Genomic DNA, 13525 nt, shown 5'->3' with positions numbered 1-13525 from the left:
GCAAACACCTCCATTATAATTAGTTGGGGTGGGGAGGGGCTATCTAAAATACAGGTCCTCAAGGAACTGCAGATGCTGCTGCCCCAGAGCGGCCTGCCCCACCCAGCTACAGTCGACCCCACCATGTTTTTCAACATGACTATGGATGGCGAGCCCTTGGTTTGGGTCTCCTTCCAGCTGTTTGCAGGCAAAGTTCCAAAGACAACAGAGAACTTTAGTGCTCTGAGCACTGAGGAGAAAGGATTTGGTTATAAAGGTTCCTGCTCTCATAGAATTATTCCAGGATTTATGTGCTAAGGTGGTGACGTCGGTTGCCATAATGGCACTGGTGGCCAGTCCATCTATGGGGAGAAATTTGATGATGAAAATTTCATCCTGAAGCACATGGGTCCTGGCATCTTGTCCATGGCAAATGGTGGACCCAACACAAACAGTTCCCAGTTTTTCATCTGTACTTGCCAAGACTGAGTGGTTGGATGGCAAGCGTGTGGTCTTTAGCAAGGTCAAAGAAGGCATGTATATTGTGGAAGCCATGGAGCACTTTGGGTCCAGGAATGGGAAGACCAGCAAGAAGGTCACCATTGCTGACTGTGGACAAATCTAATAAATTTGACTTGTGTTTTATCTTAACTACCAGACCATTCCTTCTGTAGCTCAGGAGAGCACCCCCTCACCCCCACCTGCTTGAAATATCCCATAAGCTTTGTGCTCTCACTGCAGTTCTATGGTTTCCATGTTTTCCTTACTCCCCTCCAAATCTAGTTGGATAGCATAATTAATATGATTATGAAATAAAAACTAAACAACAACAAAATAAAAATAAAAGATGGGTCCTCCAGATCCCATAAATATGCATTTTTTAGCAAGTACAGCCAAGTGATTTTAAAGTTTCAGAACCTGTGGATTGGATGATATTTAAGGGCCAAGCCATCAGTGGGGAAAAAAATAATAAAGGCTTAAGGAGTCTATTCGTGTCTTCTCCTTGTATAGAAGGAGATCAGGAGAAAATGTTAGAATCATTAAATGTGGGGGTGATCAGGGAAAGGTTGTGCTGAAGACCCCAAAGTCCTGCTAGTCTGGCAGTTTTGCAGAGTGACCATCTAGCCAAGTGGCCCCCACGTTTGCATCTCCTTCATTTACATGGCTCCTGCCTCCACACATCTGTGAGAGTTAGTCTCTTCTCCCAGGAAGACTGTCTTTGTGCATCTTTATGATCCAGACCAAATTTGCAACAAGTCATCACTGGTCTGCATCCTGTGTGAAGAAGGAAATGGGAGGAGCACTTATCTGGGAATAAAAATATCCAAATACAAATCCCAACTTTGCCCCTAGTTGAAGTATGAGCTAATTGGCACAGGGTAGGGTGGAGGGATGCTTCTCTCAGGACCTCAGTCTCCTATCCATAAGATGAAGGTGATGGATTAATAATGTCAAAGAGCACTTCTCAATTTGAAGAACAATGGCAGCTCAGGAACCCAGCCAAATCTAATAAGCACCTGATGTTTGTCTGTCCCATTAGTGCCTCTCAGTCCTTGATTAATGTTGACATACATGAATGACTGGAACAAAATCATTCTGCACTAGAAGGCCCATGGATCAGAGTGGTCTTTGGAAATGGCCAGAATGTGCCTTGCGGTTTATAAAGTCTGCTTACCTGCTGTCCTCAGGAGTGAACTCAGCCCTAGGGGCTGGGCACAGGGAACCCTCTGCCTTACGAGGACCTCAGTGGAAGATCTGTGCTTCTTTGTTAACTGTTTGCTCATTACTCTGCCCATTAGAACCCAGAGGACACCTCAAGTGGAATCTTCAAATGTTACTCACGGTTACTCACGCAGGTCCAGGACTCCTCATCTTCCCTCTCCTTATTCTCCTCTTGAAGCTCTCTCCAGATCCAGAAATGCCTAGAGGAAGCTGGAGATGGTTTTGAAACTAGGGGAATGTTGAGTTCCACAGACCCAGTCTCCCTCCTTTTTTTTTTTTTTTAACCCATGTACAAATGGAAGCTTCTAGTAGGAAATAGACTCCTCCAAGATCACATAGCAAATCAACAGCAAAACGGGAGCTAAAATCCAGGTTTGAAGGGTAGCAAGGTGTTGTCAGATATACAGCCTAGTTGGAAATCAAGATGGATATAATGGCTATTTGTCAGTTGGTTTGACAATATTCAGCGTCTTAATTCCATTCTAACAGTCGAAGAAGTCCCCACCAGGAGTCTTTTTTTTTTTTAAGATTTTATTTATTTATTTATTTATTTATTTATTTGAGAGAGGGACAGAGAGGGACAGAGAGAGCACAAGCAGGGGGAGGGGTGGAGGGAGAGGGAGAAGCAGACTCCTTGCTGAGCAGGGGGCCTGACATGGAGCTCCATCCCAGGACCCTGGGATCATGACCTGAGACGAAGGCAGACGCCTAACCGACTGAGCCACCCAGGCGCCCCAGGAGTCTTGATATAAGGTAAAACCGGCTTTCCACTGTAAAAGCTGAAAAAGCCAAACTCTATCAGTCAAGATTCAGTAAAGGACACAGAAACTACAATCAGTATGTCAAACAGAGAGGATTTAATACTGAAAATCAGTTATATGAGTATTGGTGGGGGTGGGGGATATATCCAACACTCCTAGATTTGAGAGAATAAAATCTTTGGGGTTTGCAGACCTAGGAGTTCATAGAGGGGGCCCAGGCACAGCTGGTGCTCATACCTCTGGCAGGACAGAGAGGTGGGGGCCATCTGGTTGGCACTCAGTCTTCTAAAATGCAGTGACTGGTGTTCTGACCTCTGAGGGGAACCTGGCTCAAATGGTGCTAGGTCCACTGAGTTGGGAGATGCAGCCATCTGGTGCTAGTATCTGAGGAAGTGTAATGCATGTGGCTTGAAAAGTGCCAAAAGGATCCAGAGGATAGAAGTATAACTGTGTTTTACCGCTGGAGACATGCTGACCAGAGCCAGACACAGGAAGGAAACCCCTTCTCCCCTCATTTCACCTGTCAATTTCTTCTCAGTGTCTCCCGTGCAGAGTCTAACTGGAACTGCTAGAAGCAACTGACAAAAGAACGAGGGAAAATTTAGTTTGCAGCGTCCCACTGGAAGCATCACAGAGAAGAGTATGAAAGGATGGACTTGCAGCTGAGACACAGTTGGTAATTAGTAGCATAAGCACTCTCCCAGCCTCTCTTGCAGCTAGGAAGTAGGCACTTGTCTTGGGCTCAATCAGACACTCCCACATTGAACAGACATTGAACTGGGAGCTAGTAAGAAAAGAAGCAAGGCCAATGGGGAATTTATTCTGATGGCAACAGTGGCAACAGACAACCTCATCCTGTTTCTGGGAGCAGTAGTGGCAGGGATGATGGTGATGGCATTGATGGGGCAAGATGATAACAAGTGTTCAGTGTTCTATTAACTGTGGCCCCTACTTTGCTGCCTTCTTGTTCCCAGCCATTCTCCTAGTCTTATTTTCTAGTCCTTCTGGTGATCCTGTGAACTACCCAAATTCTTAAAAAATAAATTTCCTTTCTGCTCAAAATAACCAGAGTTGCATTTGTGTCTAGAAACCCTGATGGATATAGCGAGGATGGCACCTGGAGGGGACTTTGAGCCTAGAAGTCTGAATGAGCACAAGAGAACTTTTTTATTGGGGTGCCTAGGTGGCTCAGTCAGTTGAGTGTCTGACTCTTGGTTTCAGCTCAGGTCATGATCTCAGGGTGGTGAGATTGAGCCCTGCCTTGGGCTCTGCACTGAGCGTGGAGCCTGCTTAAGATTCTGTCTATTCCTCTCCCTCTGTCTCTCCCCCCTGCTTGTGCACTCTCTCTCTCTTTTTCTCTCTCTCAAAAAAAGAAAAGAGAACTTTTTTTCTTGCCAGAGAGGTTGTCACCCTTCTGTGATGTGGTCCAATGGAGTTTTTCCCCATGATCGGTTCCTGAAGCCTGTCATCATGTTATGGGTCCCATATTCCTCTGAGTTAAGTTTTACCTTGGAAAGGGTGCCCTGTAGAACATGGATGTCCAGAAGCATGTAACACTGAAGTAATTTAATATTTGACTTTCTCATTGGGAGGATCTAGTCATTAGGAAGAATTGGAACTTGAGGGAGAATCAGAGAGGACATACTCTTCAAAATAACAGGGTAAAGCTAGACAAGTTCCATGAATAGTAGAAAAGCTTTGGGCTTGAGGAACTGTTCAATAAAGCTGGCCCCAGCCCTTGGATTCTGTGCAACAATGAGTCACTCGGTCTCTTCTCTGGGCCCCAGTTACCACACTTGCACCATTGGGTAAGAAAAAGAAAGAATCTTCCCCCACAGACTCACCTGAAGATCTCATCCTTCCCAACTCCAGTGACGTCCAAAAAGATATTAGTGATTGTAGTGATGGGAGAAGGGTAGATCTGTGCAGAGGCACAGAAGATCCAGTAGAACATACTGTAGACCACCCACCTCCCAGGAAGACCTGAGGCTCCAGGCCCTTGTTCTACATCTTCCTCTCAAGTGAGCTGCACTCCATGGCAATAACATATTGGGAAGGGAGAACTGAGCCCGTGTAACTGTCATAGTTTTCTAAAATTACCACTTGGATTTCCTAAAACATGAATTTTCTCTATTCTTGAAGACATCAACCTTATTTTTGCCCTCTGGACATTTATTTGGAACATAAATAAGGTAAAAATGGAAATCAACTCCTTTGGTATGTGTTTATGATAAATGTATTTGTTATATGTACAAACACATCTTCTCTCTAAGCCCCGGTTCCCCTATTCTGTAAAATGAGGATGGCAATAATATCTATTCCAAGGACCTTTTATGAGAATGTAGTGAGACAAGGCAGAAAACTCCCTGACATATAGTTAGTGCTCAAGTGATGTTAGTCTCCTTCCCTTTCTAGATAAGAGAAAGGTTACATGGAAGTTAGAATCTAAATGGAGAAACTTCATTCTTTTAAATTCCACCCAATGTACTTCCCCCAGCCCCATACTGCTCAAATAAATGGGTCTCAATGAAAAGTAACTTAATTAATTATTTACACATACACGCACATGCATGCACATATAGTTGATGTGAGGTTGGTAAGACTCCTTTGATAAGTATAAGAGCTGTATAACCAAAAAAAAGTTCCTGCTAGCTTCTCTAATGTGCATTTAAAAAATCTTAAACTTGTCCTCCATCTTCTGGAATTACAGTAACCTTGCACCCAAGTCACCTGAGAAAGGGCCAAGTCACTGAGTCATGGCCAGAGAGCCCCAGGACAACCCGGGTACAGAGTGCCTGTTTTTCAAAGTCCAGTGCCTCCCACACCGACCTACAAAGCCTGTTCAGCCAAAAAAGTACAGGCACACCTCATCAAGCACTATCTCCAGTGCATGGAGTTTTTATCATGCTGTTAATGTTAGAAATTTTTTAATTAAAAAATAATTTATGTCCATAACCCTTCTGCAGGGTTTCCTAAGCTTGGCACTATTAACATTGGGAGACAGATAATTCTGTGTGGTAGCGCTGTTGTACCTTGTAGGATGTTTAGTAGCATCCCTGGCCTTTACCAGTAGGTCCCTTCCCACCCCTGAGTTGTGATAATTAAAAGTGTCTCTAGACATTGCCAAGTGTCCTGGGGGGCGTGTAGAATGAAAACTGCTCTTCTGTATAGTGTGTTAAAAAGCCAATTCTCACTTCCAGGCCAGCTGTTCTAGAAGAGGGAGCACCCTGGCAAGCTCTCACCAAAGAGCACTCACAGGCAATCCTGCCTTTCCTCTGCCTGAATGGCAAATGCTGGTCTGTGCACTCCCTGGGGGTCTCCTTCTGCAATTATTTTGGCTTCTGATGAACTGGTTTGACTACCTAAGAGGGCTAAGGAAAGACATCTTAAGAATAATGTTGGCGGACCACCAAAGTACAAAAGAAGATGAATCAGAGATGTTGATGTGTAGATACGCATCTCCTCTTCAGAGGAGATAAATAGGAAATAAATGTAGAGGAAGCAGTGAAGATCAACAGGTGATGAGAGAGTTGACCAGCTATTGTGTAAACTACAGTTGGGAGAAACAATGGCCAAAAAATGAATCTCATAGCTTCGGGGGATTTAAAGAGAAGGAAGAGCTATATGGGTAGTGAGAAAAATGGGTAACACATGTCTGTAAGGACCAAGCATGGTGCTGATCCAGTCAGCACTCCATTTCCAAAAAGGCATCATGATGCTCCCCCCACACACACACCTGCAAATGGCATGTGCCTGTGTGTGCATTTACAATGAAGGAAACATTTGCGTATTCATTGAACGCTTGTGCCAGATTCTGAGAGGTAAGCCAAATCCGCATAATTCATCTCAATTTTTTAAAAAGATTTATTTATTTATTTGAGAGGTAGAGAGAGAGAGAGCATGAGTGGGAGGGGCAGAGGGAGAGGGAGAGATAATCCCAAGCAGACTCCATGCCAAGCGTGGGGCCCCACATGGGGCTCAATCTCACAACCCTGAGATTGTGACCTGAGTCAAAACCAAAATTTGGACACTTAACGGACTGCGCCACCCAGGAGCTCCAATTCATCTCAATTTATATGTAAGAAAACTGAGGCTTGGAGAGGTTAAATAATTCACCCAAGGTCAAGAGCCCCTGGACTCAAAAGTACAGCCCCAGACTTCAAATTCAAGGTTCATTAAATCCAAATAAAGCATGCCCGCTTTGTCTTCTGAAAAAGTCAAATCTCTGGAAGATCCAGGAAAGGAGTTCGGTGGGGAATGTGCTGCAACCTGGTGATTGGGGCATGTGTTTAGACAGATGATTCTCTAAACCAAACAAAGGTGGGCCCTCCTTCTACACTGTGCTTTTGACATTTCCATTCAAATATACTGAATCTGCATCTTCTCCAAGTAGGTGACTGTTTCTGACCTCTGGACAATGTGTGTATTGTTCCAAAATTCCCTGAAATCCCCAGAGGGATAGGAGACAGCACCTAAGTCTATGCCTGGCATATTAGGGGAACTCAGTAAGTGTTTGTTGAATGAATGAGTGATACAAGGGCTTTGGAGCTGGACAGACCAGGGTCCCAGTCCTGACTACGAAACTTGTTATCCATGTGACAAAGGTAGTTTAACCTCTCCTTGTCTGTAAGATGTGTTCTAAGCCTTGTGGAAATCCTGTGTGGATTCAAGGAAGGTAATGTGTGAAAAGTATTTTATATGGTGCCTGGAAAGGTAAGGCACTCAACAAATTGGTAGCTGTTGTTTTATTATTGTTAAATTATTCCATCTTGAAGTGTAGTAAAATGACCTTGGATAAAATCAGATCAGATAAGGCCAAAGGAGAAAGGCAGAGCTGTGCTTTGGTTGGACACTCTGTTCTAGGGGTAGCCCAGCCTTGTAAACAGCAGAGGTTGGGGGTAAATTAGTTGAATGTGGGCCTAGGCTCCTCCCCTTTGGTCCCCTTTCTCCCTAAAATGCCAGTCCCAGGCTGGGCCACAGGCTGGGTGGCAACATGCAGCTCCAGGTCTCTCTCCCATTCCAAGAGCCTCAATCAGAATTAGGACAAAGTTGGTATGGGAACACTGGAGTTCCAAGAATAGCCTGGGAATAAAATAGGGTGTCCAGCAGCGCAGAGAGAGTGACTTATAGGATAGGGAGTCAATTCAATTCACCTCATCAAACATATGTTCATCAAATATATGCGTACAACATGCCAGACACTGTCTTAGGTGCTGAAGCTAAAGGAATGAGCAAAACAAAGACCCTGCCTTTGTGGAATTCATTTCCAATGGGAGAGAGACAGACAATACATAATACACATAATACATGGTAAAAGAGCTATAGAGAAAAGAAAAAGTAGAACAGGGTAAGGCAGATTCAAGTCTGGAATGGGGCTGGTGGCAAGTAAGGTGAGATGGAAAGGTGTGATAGGAGTCAAAATTTGAAGATGAGGGATTTAGCCAAGTCAGACCTACTTGTAGGAAAAGGCTCCATTCTGGACTTTGCTAAAGCTTAAAATCTGCAAATGGATGTGGGGAGATGAAATGCAGTATATCCAAGATTACTGAAAATGAGGAGAGTTAGCAGTAGTGTCCAAGATTTTTCGGCAACCAGTAAAATTTCCCTTAAAAAATCATATTATGCATGTGTTGTGATGAGTATGAGGTGTTATATGCAACTAATGAATCGTTGGACACTACATCAAAAACTAATGATCTACTATATGCTGGCTAACTAAATATAATAAAAAAATCATATTATACGTAATTATAAAACTAATACCTACCTTTTATAGAAAATTCAAACGTACAAAAGTGTAAGGAATCTAGTTAAAAATTGTCAAAATCTTACGTTCCAGAGACTGTCACGTGCACATGCAGCTTTCTGCGTGTATGCACACGCATGAAGCTACAGACCACAGATTCTTATATATAACTGGGATATTAAACCTCTCAATAACCTGACAGACCAGTGGTTTTCAAAGTTTGTCTCCTTTTCCAGAAGCAGTAGCATCACCTGAGAATTTCCTAACTAGTCTTACTGGATCAGAAACTCTGGGAGTGTTTCTCACAATGTGTGTGTGGAGGGGTTTGTTTTGCTTGTTTGTTCGTTTTTTCTCACAATTTGTGTTTTAACAAGCATTCCAGGTGATTCTGACGCACATTCCAGTTGAAGAACCTCTGCTAGGGGTGCCTGGGTGGCTCAGTTGGTTAAGTATCTGACTCTTGATTTCGGCTGGGGTCATGACCTCACCGTCATGAGATTGAGCTCTGCACTGAGCATGGAGCCTCCTTAAGATTCTTTCTCTCCCTCACCCTCTGCCCCTCCCTTTGCACTCTCTCTCTCTCTCTCAAAAAAGAAAAGAACCTCTGCTAAGAAGAATGTACTAGTCCACTAGATGGGCATACCTACTGTTAGACACCTGGGTTTAGGTCGTGGCTCTACTACTTACCAACTCCATGTTTTGGGAACATTATTTAGCCTCTCTGAGCTTCAGTGTCTTCTTCTGTAAAATAAAGCAAATGATTTAACCCATTTTTTTGATCAACTTGTCTGATGTATGCAAAGCTTTCAGTATAATTTAGCTCTTAATAGATTCTTGTCTTAGAACTAATCATTTATGAAGATGCCATATAAAAAACTTGTGGAATGCAGCTCAAGTGGTTCTTAGAGGGAAAGTTGTCATGTAAGGGTTTATATTTGAAAAGGATAAAGTTGTAAGTCAATTAACCATGTACAGAACTCAAGATGTTAGAAAAGAACAACAGAGTAAACCTCACACAAAAAAATAAACAAAAGCAATAAAGAGTAGACTAGAAAACAAGATAAATAGAGAACAAAGGAAACTATTAGTTGGGGGTGAGGAAGTGAAAAAATAGATTTTTGTAAAGCATTCAGCAACACACACACATGCACATATGTATTTCCACTTACGCACTCATGCACAGAGGACATCGTTGTTCTCATTCCATAAGAAAACAAACAGGTCAAGTGATTTTCCTTTGTTTTTTTTCTAAAGTTTATTTATTTATTTATTTGAGAGAGAGACAGAGCTTGCAGAGGGGAGGGGCAGAGGGAAGAGGGAGTCTTCAGCAGACTCCGCACGCAGCACAGAGCCAGATTGAGGTCATGACCTGAGCCAGAACCAAGAGTTAGATGCTCAACCAACTGTGCCACGCAGGTGCCCCATAATTTTCCTTTGGTTTAATGTAATGGAGGAGCAGAGAGGTAGGGCTGAGAAAATTAAAAAGCAAGTAAGACTCCACCCCTTGCAGAGTCACCTGTAAAGGCCCCAGGGCACGGTGAGGCTGGGAAATTCAGGAACATCACAACATGCCCCACTCTGCCTCTCATCCTGACTGGCCTAGCTATTCTGTCTCTTTCTTATTATCCCTTCAACCTTAGAGTCTGCCATACAGGTAGGAGGATAAGATAGAGCTTGAAACTTTCATCTTGCGTGTGTGACAGATGCTTGAAAGTCTGCTATAGGAGTGATCATCCCTCCATTCATTCTCCAACAACAAATATGGATTGAGAACCTGCAAGCCTTTGCAGCCTACCTGTCCTGGGTTTGGTTCTTGGCTCAGCACTTTCTAGCATGACATTAGGACATTAGGAAAGGCACTTCACCTCTCTGACCTTAGTTTCTTCATCTAAAGTTGGAAGTCCTAATATCCACTTTGAAGGGTAATTGCAAGGATAAAACCATTCCCATAAAAGGGATATAAAAAGAGAATACAAAAAAACTTGTAACCCTGCCTCAGAGGATCTCATGGGTTTATTTCTGTTAACAAATAAACTGAAAGCTAAAAGCCAGGCCTGGGTTAGGCATGTACATTTCAGAAATGGGTTTGATGAGATCCTTGCTCTCAAGAGTCTTCTGATTAAGGAAGACAGAGAGTGATTTAGAGCAGCTACAATTTATTGATGCTTTTCTTTTTTTTAAATATATTTTCAAAAATATTTTTTTTAATTGATGCTTTTCTATGTATCAGTGCTATCCACTGGTTATCTCTAACCCCTCAGTAAGCCTCAAATGTGGACATTACTCCCATTTCACAGTGAAAAGAATGGAATGTCAAAGACATAAGTGATTTATCCAAGATCACACAGCGAGGGAATGATTGAGTCAGAAGCCCACTCTCAGACCCCAAGTCAGTCTTCCTTTCACAGCGGAATATCATTCTAGAAGGACTATGAGATAGGGCATGGGAACCTTGGAGATCTTGCTCATCAGACCTGGAAAGTAAGATCTGGAAGGGTGCTCAGAGATGACAAAGTTCAACTCCCTAATTTCACAAATGAAGAAATGGAGATTTGGAGAGGTTGAATGGATGCATGATCATGAAACAGTAAGGAGCAGGGTTAAGATTTGAATTCACGTGAGCTGGATTCACAAGTCTGGGATTTTCACCACATCAGGTTACTTCCAGAAGTGAAAACCTCAACTTCCGTGTAGATGGATAAGACCATGGCTGGGTGGGCCGGGTGAGCTGGGTAGGCCAAGTGGGCCAGGTGGGGCTATGAAGGGGAAAGTGATGGCTTTGACCACTCTCAACCCCTTTCTGTCTTTAGACCTTGCCAGCTTTGGCTCCTGAAATGTATGCAATCTCCCTGTGGAAATGGGCCTTTGTCAGGCCTCAATGCCACCATGGTTTTACAACATGAAAACTTTTGAATGTGAGAAGCTTTTCTACAGAGTCTGTAATGGCAATGACAACAACTTTTTGAGGAAAGAATTATGTGAGAAAGTTTGCAGGGACAACTGACTTCCTAGTAAGACCACAACCCTCAGTCAGGATTGTTTTAGGGCAATACAAGGCATTTTTGTGAACAAGAGATACATGTCTCTACCCTCAAATTGATTCTCCCTGCTGTGTTCTTGAAATCACTCATCTCTGTGCCTGAAATTCTACCAATATTAAAAACATGTTTAGGGGCGCCTGGGTGGCTCAGATGGTTGGGCGTCTGCCTTCGGCTCAGGTCATGATCTCAGGGTCCTGGGATCGAGCCCCACATCGGGCTCCTGGCTCAGCGAGGAGCCTGCGTCTCCCTCTGCCTCTCTCCCTGCTCATGCTTTCTCTCTCTCTCTATCTCTGTGTCTCAAATGAATAAATAAAATCTTAAAAAAAAAAAGAAAGAAACCCCAACCTTTAAAAAAAAATGTTTAAAATCTCACGACCTTCTCTTAAAACTACATACATACACACAAATATGCTGGGAAAATTAATAAGCGTTAACAGCCACTCACACTTTGTTTGAATTATTGCTTAGCCTATTGGAGAACAGAGGTCGTAAAGGAGAGATGGGTAAATTAAAACCCGGTGCATGACATCAGAAGGGCCTACAATGGAAAAGAAAAAGAATTCCTGGAGTCATGTGAAACAAGACAAAAGAAGAACAGAAACCAGAGAGGCAAAGGGAATTTGCGGTGGGGGTTGAAGATTTTAGGACCATTTTTTAAAAAGTTTTTATTTATTTAAGTAATCTCTACACCAAACATGGGGCTTGAACTCAAAACCCCGAGATCAAGAGTTGCATTCTTTTCTGACTGAGCCAGCCAGGCGCCCCAGGACCATTTTTAATTTAAAGATTAGTGAGTTTTCATGAAAGCCCTTATCTACTAAAGCTACACCACATCTTCTTGCCACAGCCTCATGGGGAGAGGCGTGAAGGGCCCTGGTCCTGTAGTTCCTTGGTTTGCCTTAAGGAACACCAATTATTACAACTTGGAGGGAAAGGAGAAAATGTGAGGATCATGTGGTTCAGCTAGCTCATATCTCAGAGAGGAAAATGGTGGCTAAAGATGAGCAGGGACGTCTCTAAAATCACGGAGTGAGAATGAAACAGAGGTGTCCCTGATCTAAGAAAAATGCCATTCCTTCCACCTTGCAATGCCTGCCCTATAATTTCCCCTGACCTCCTCTGCACTCAGGAATGGAGGGCGGAACTGAGGATAGAGCATTTCTTTGGCACACTCCTCCATCTCCTGTTCTGATTCAGGGTCCTCCCCTCAGATCCAAGTCAGCTGCTTGCTATTGCCCAAGGAAAAAGAACTGCCATCCATTGTGCCGGATACTGTGCTAAGCTCTTTGTAAACAATACATATAAACCTCAGAGTGACTCTAAAAATTAGGTCATACCCATGCTAATCCAAGTGTGGTCCAGGGACCGCCAGCCTCCAGGTCACCTGAGAGCTTGTTAGAAACACAGAATTTCAGGCCTCCCTCCAGAACTGCTGAATCATAATCTGCATTGTAACAAGATTTCCAGGTAAGTGGCGGGCACACTCCATTTTAAGAAGCTGTGTTGATGATAGATATTCATCCTTTCTGACGGCTGAGTAAAATTCCATTGTATTCATGAACCACATCTTATTTATCCATTCATCCGTTGAAGGACATCTAGTCTCCTTCCACAGTTTGGCTATTGTGGACATTGCTGCTGTGAACATTGGGGTGCATGTGCCCCTTCTTTTCACTACATCTGTATCTTTGGGGTAAATGCCCAATAGTGCAATTGCTGGGTCTAGGGTAACTCTATTTTTAACATCCTGAGGAACTTCCATACTGTTTTCCAGAGTGGCTGTACCAGCTTGCATTCCTACAAAACTGGAGGGTATTATGCTTAGTGAAATAAGTCAATCAGAAAAACACAATTAACATATGGTTTGTGCAGAGGACAATAGGGGTTGGTGGGAGGAAGTGAATGGGAAGAAATCAGAGAGGGAGACAAACTAAATGATACTCTTGACTCCGGGAAACAAACTGAGGGTTGCAGAAATGGAGATGGGTGGGGGATGGGGGAATTCGCTAATGGGCACTAAGGAGGGCACGTGATGTGGTGAGCACTAGGTGTTATACGCAACTAATGAATCATTGAACATTATATCAAAAACCAATGATCTACTATACCTTAGCTAATTGAATTTAAATGAAAAAATGAAAAAATAAAAAAGTGAAATAAAAAAAAGAAGCCGTGGTAGATGAAAAAACGCAGATAACATTAATTTATTTCCATAGTAAGGTTTCCAAGACCCACAGCTGGAAAGTCGCAGAGCTGGACGCTGAGTCCAGGTTCAT

The 13525-nt window shown here is 43.2% G+C and overlaps 1 pseudogene; it reads left to right on the top strand.

Moving 5' to 3' along the window:
- Positions 1-123: 123 nt before the first annotated feature.
- LOC114223163 (peptidyl-prolyl cis-trans isomerase A pseudogene) lies at positions 124-604 on the top strand (annotated as a pseudogene).
- The last annotated feature ends 12921 nt before the right edge of the window (positions 605-13525 follow it).

Source organism: Eumetopias jubatus, unplaced genomic scaffold, assembly GCF_037043125.1.
Source record: "Eumetopias jubatus isolate StellerSeaLion01/CBP00866 unplaced genomic scaffold, mEumJub1_p1.0 scaffold_9, whole genome shotgun sequence".
Lineage (NCBI taxonomy): Eukaryota > Metazoa > Chordata > Mammalia > Carnivora > Otariidae > Eumetopias > Eumetopias jubatus.
This window is presented reverse-complemented; position numbering and strand designations above follow the sequence as displayed.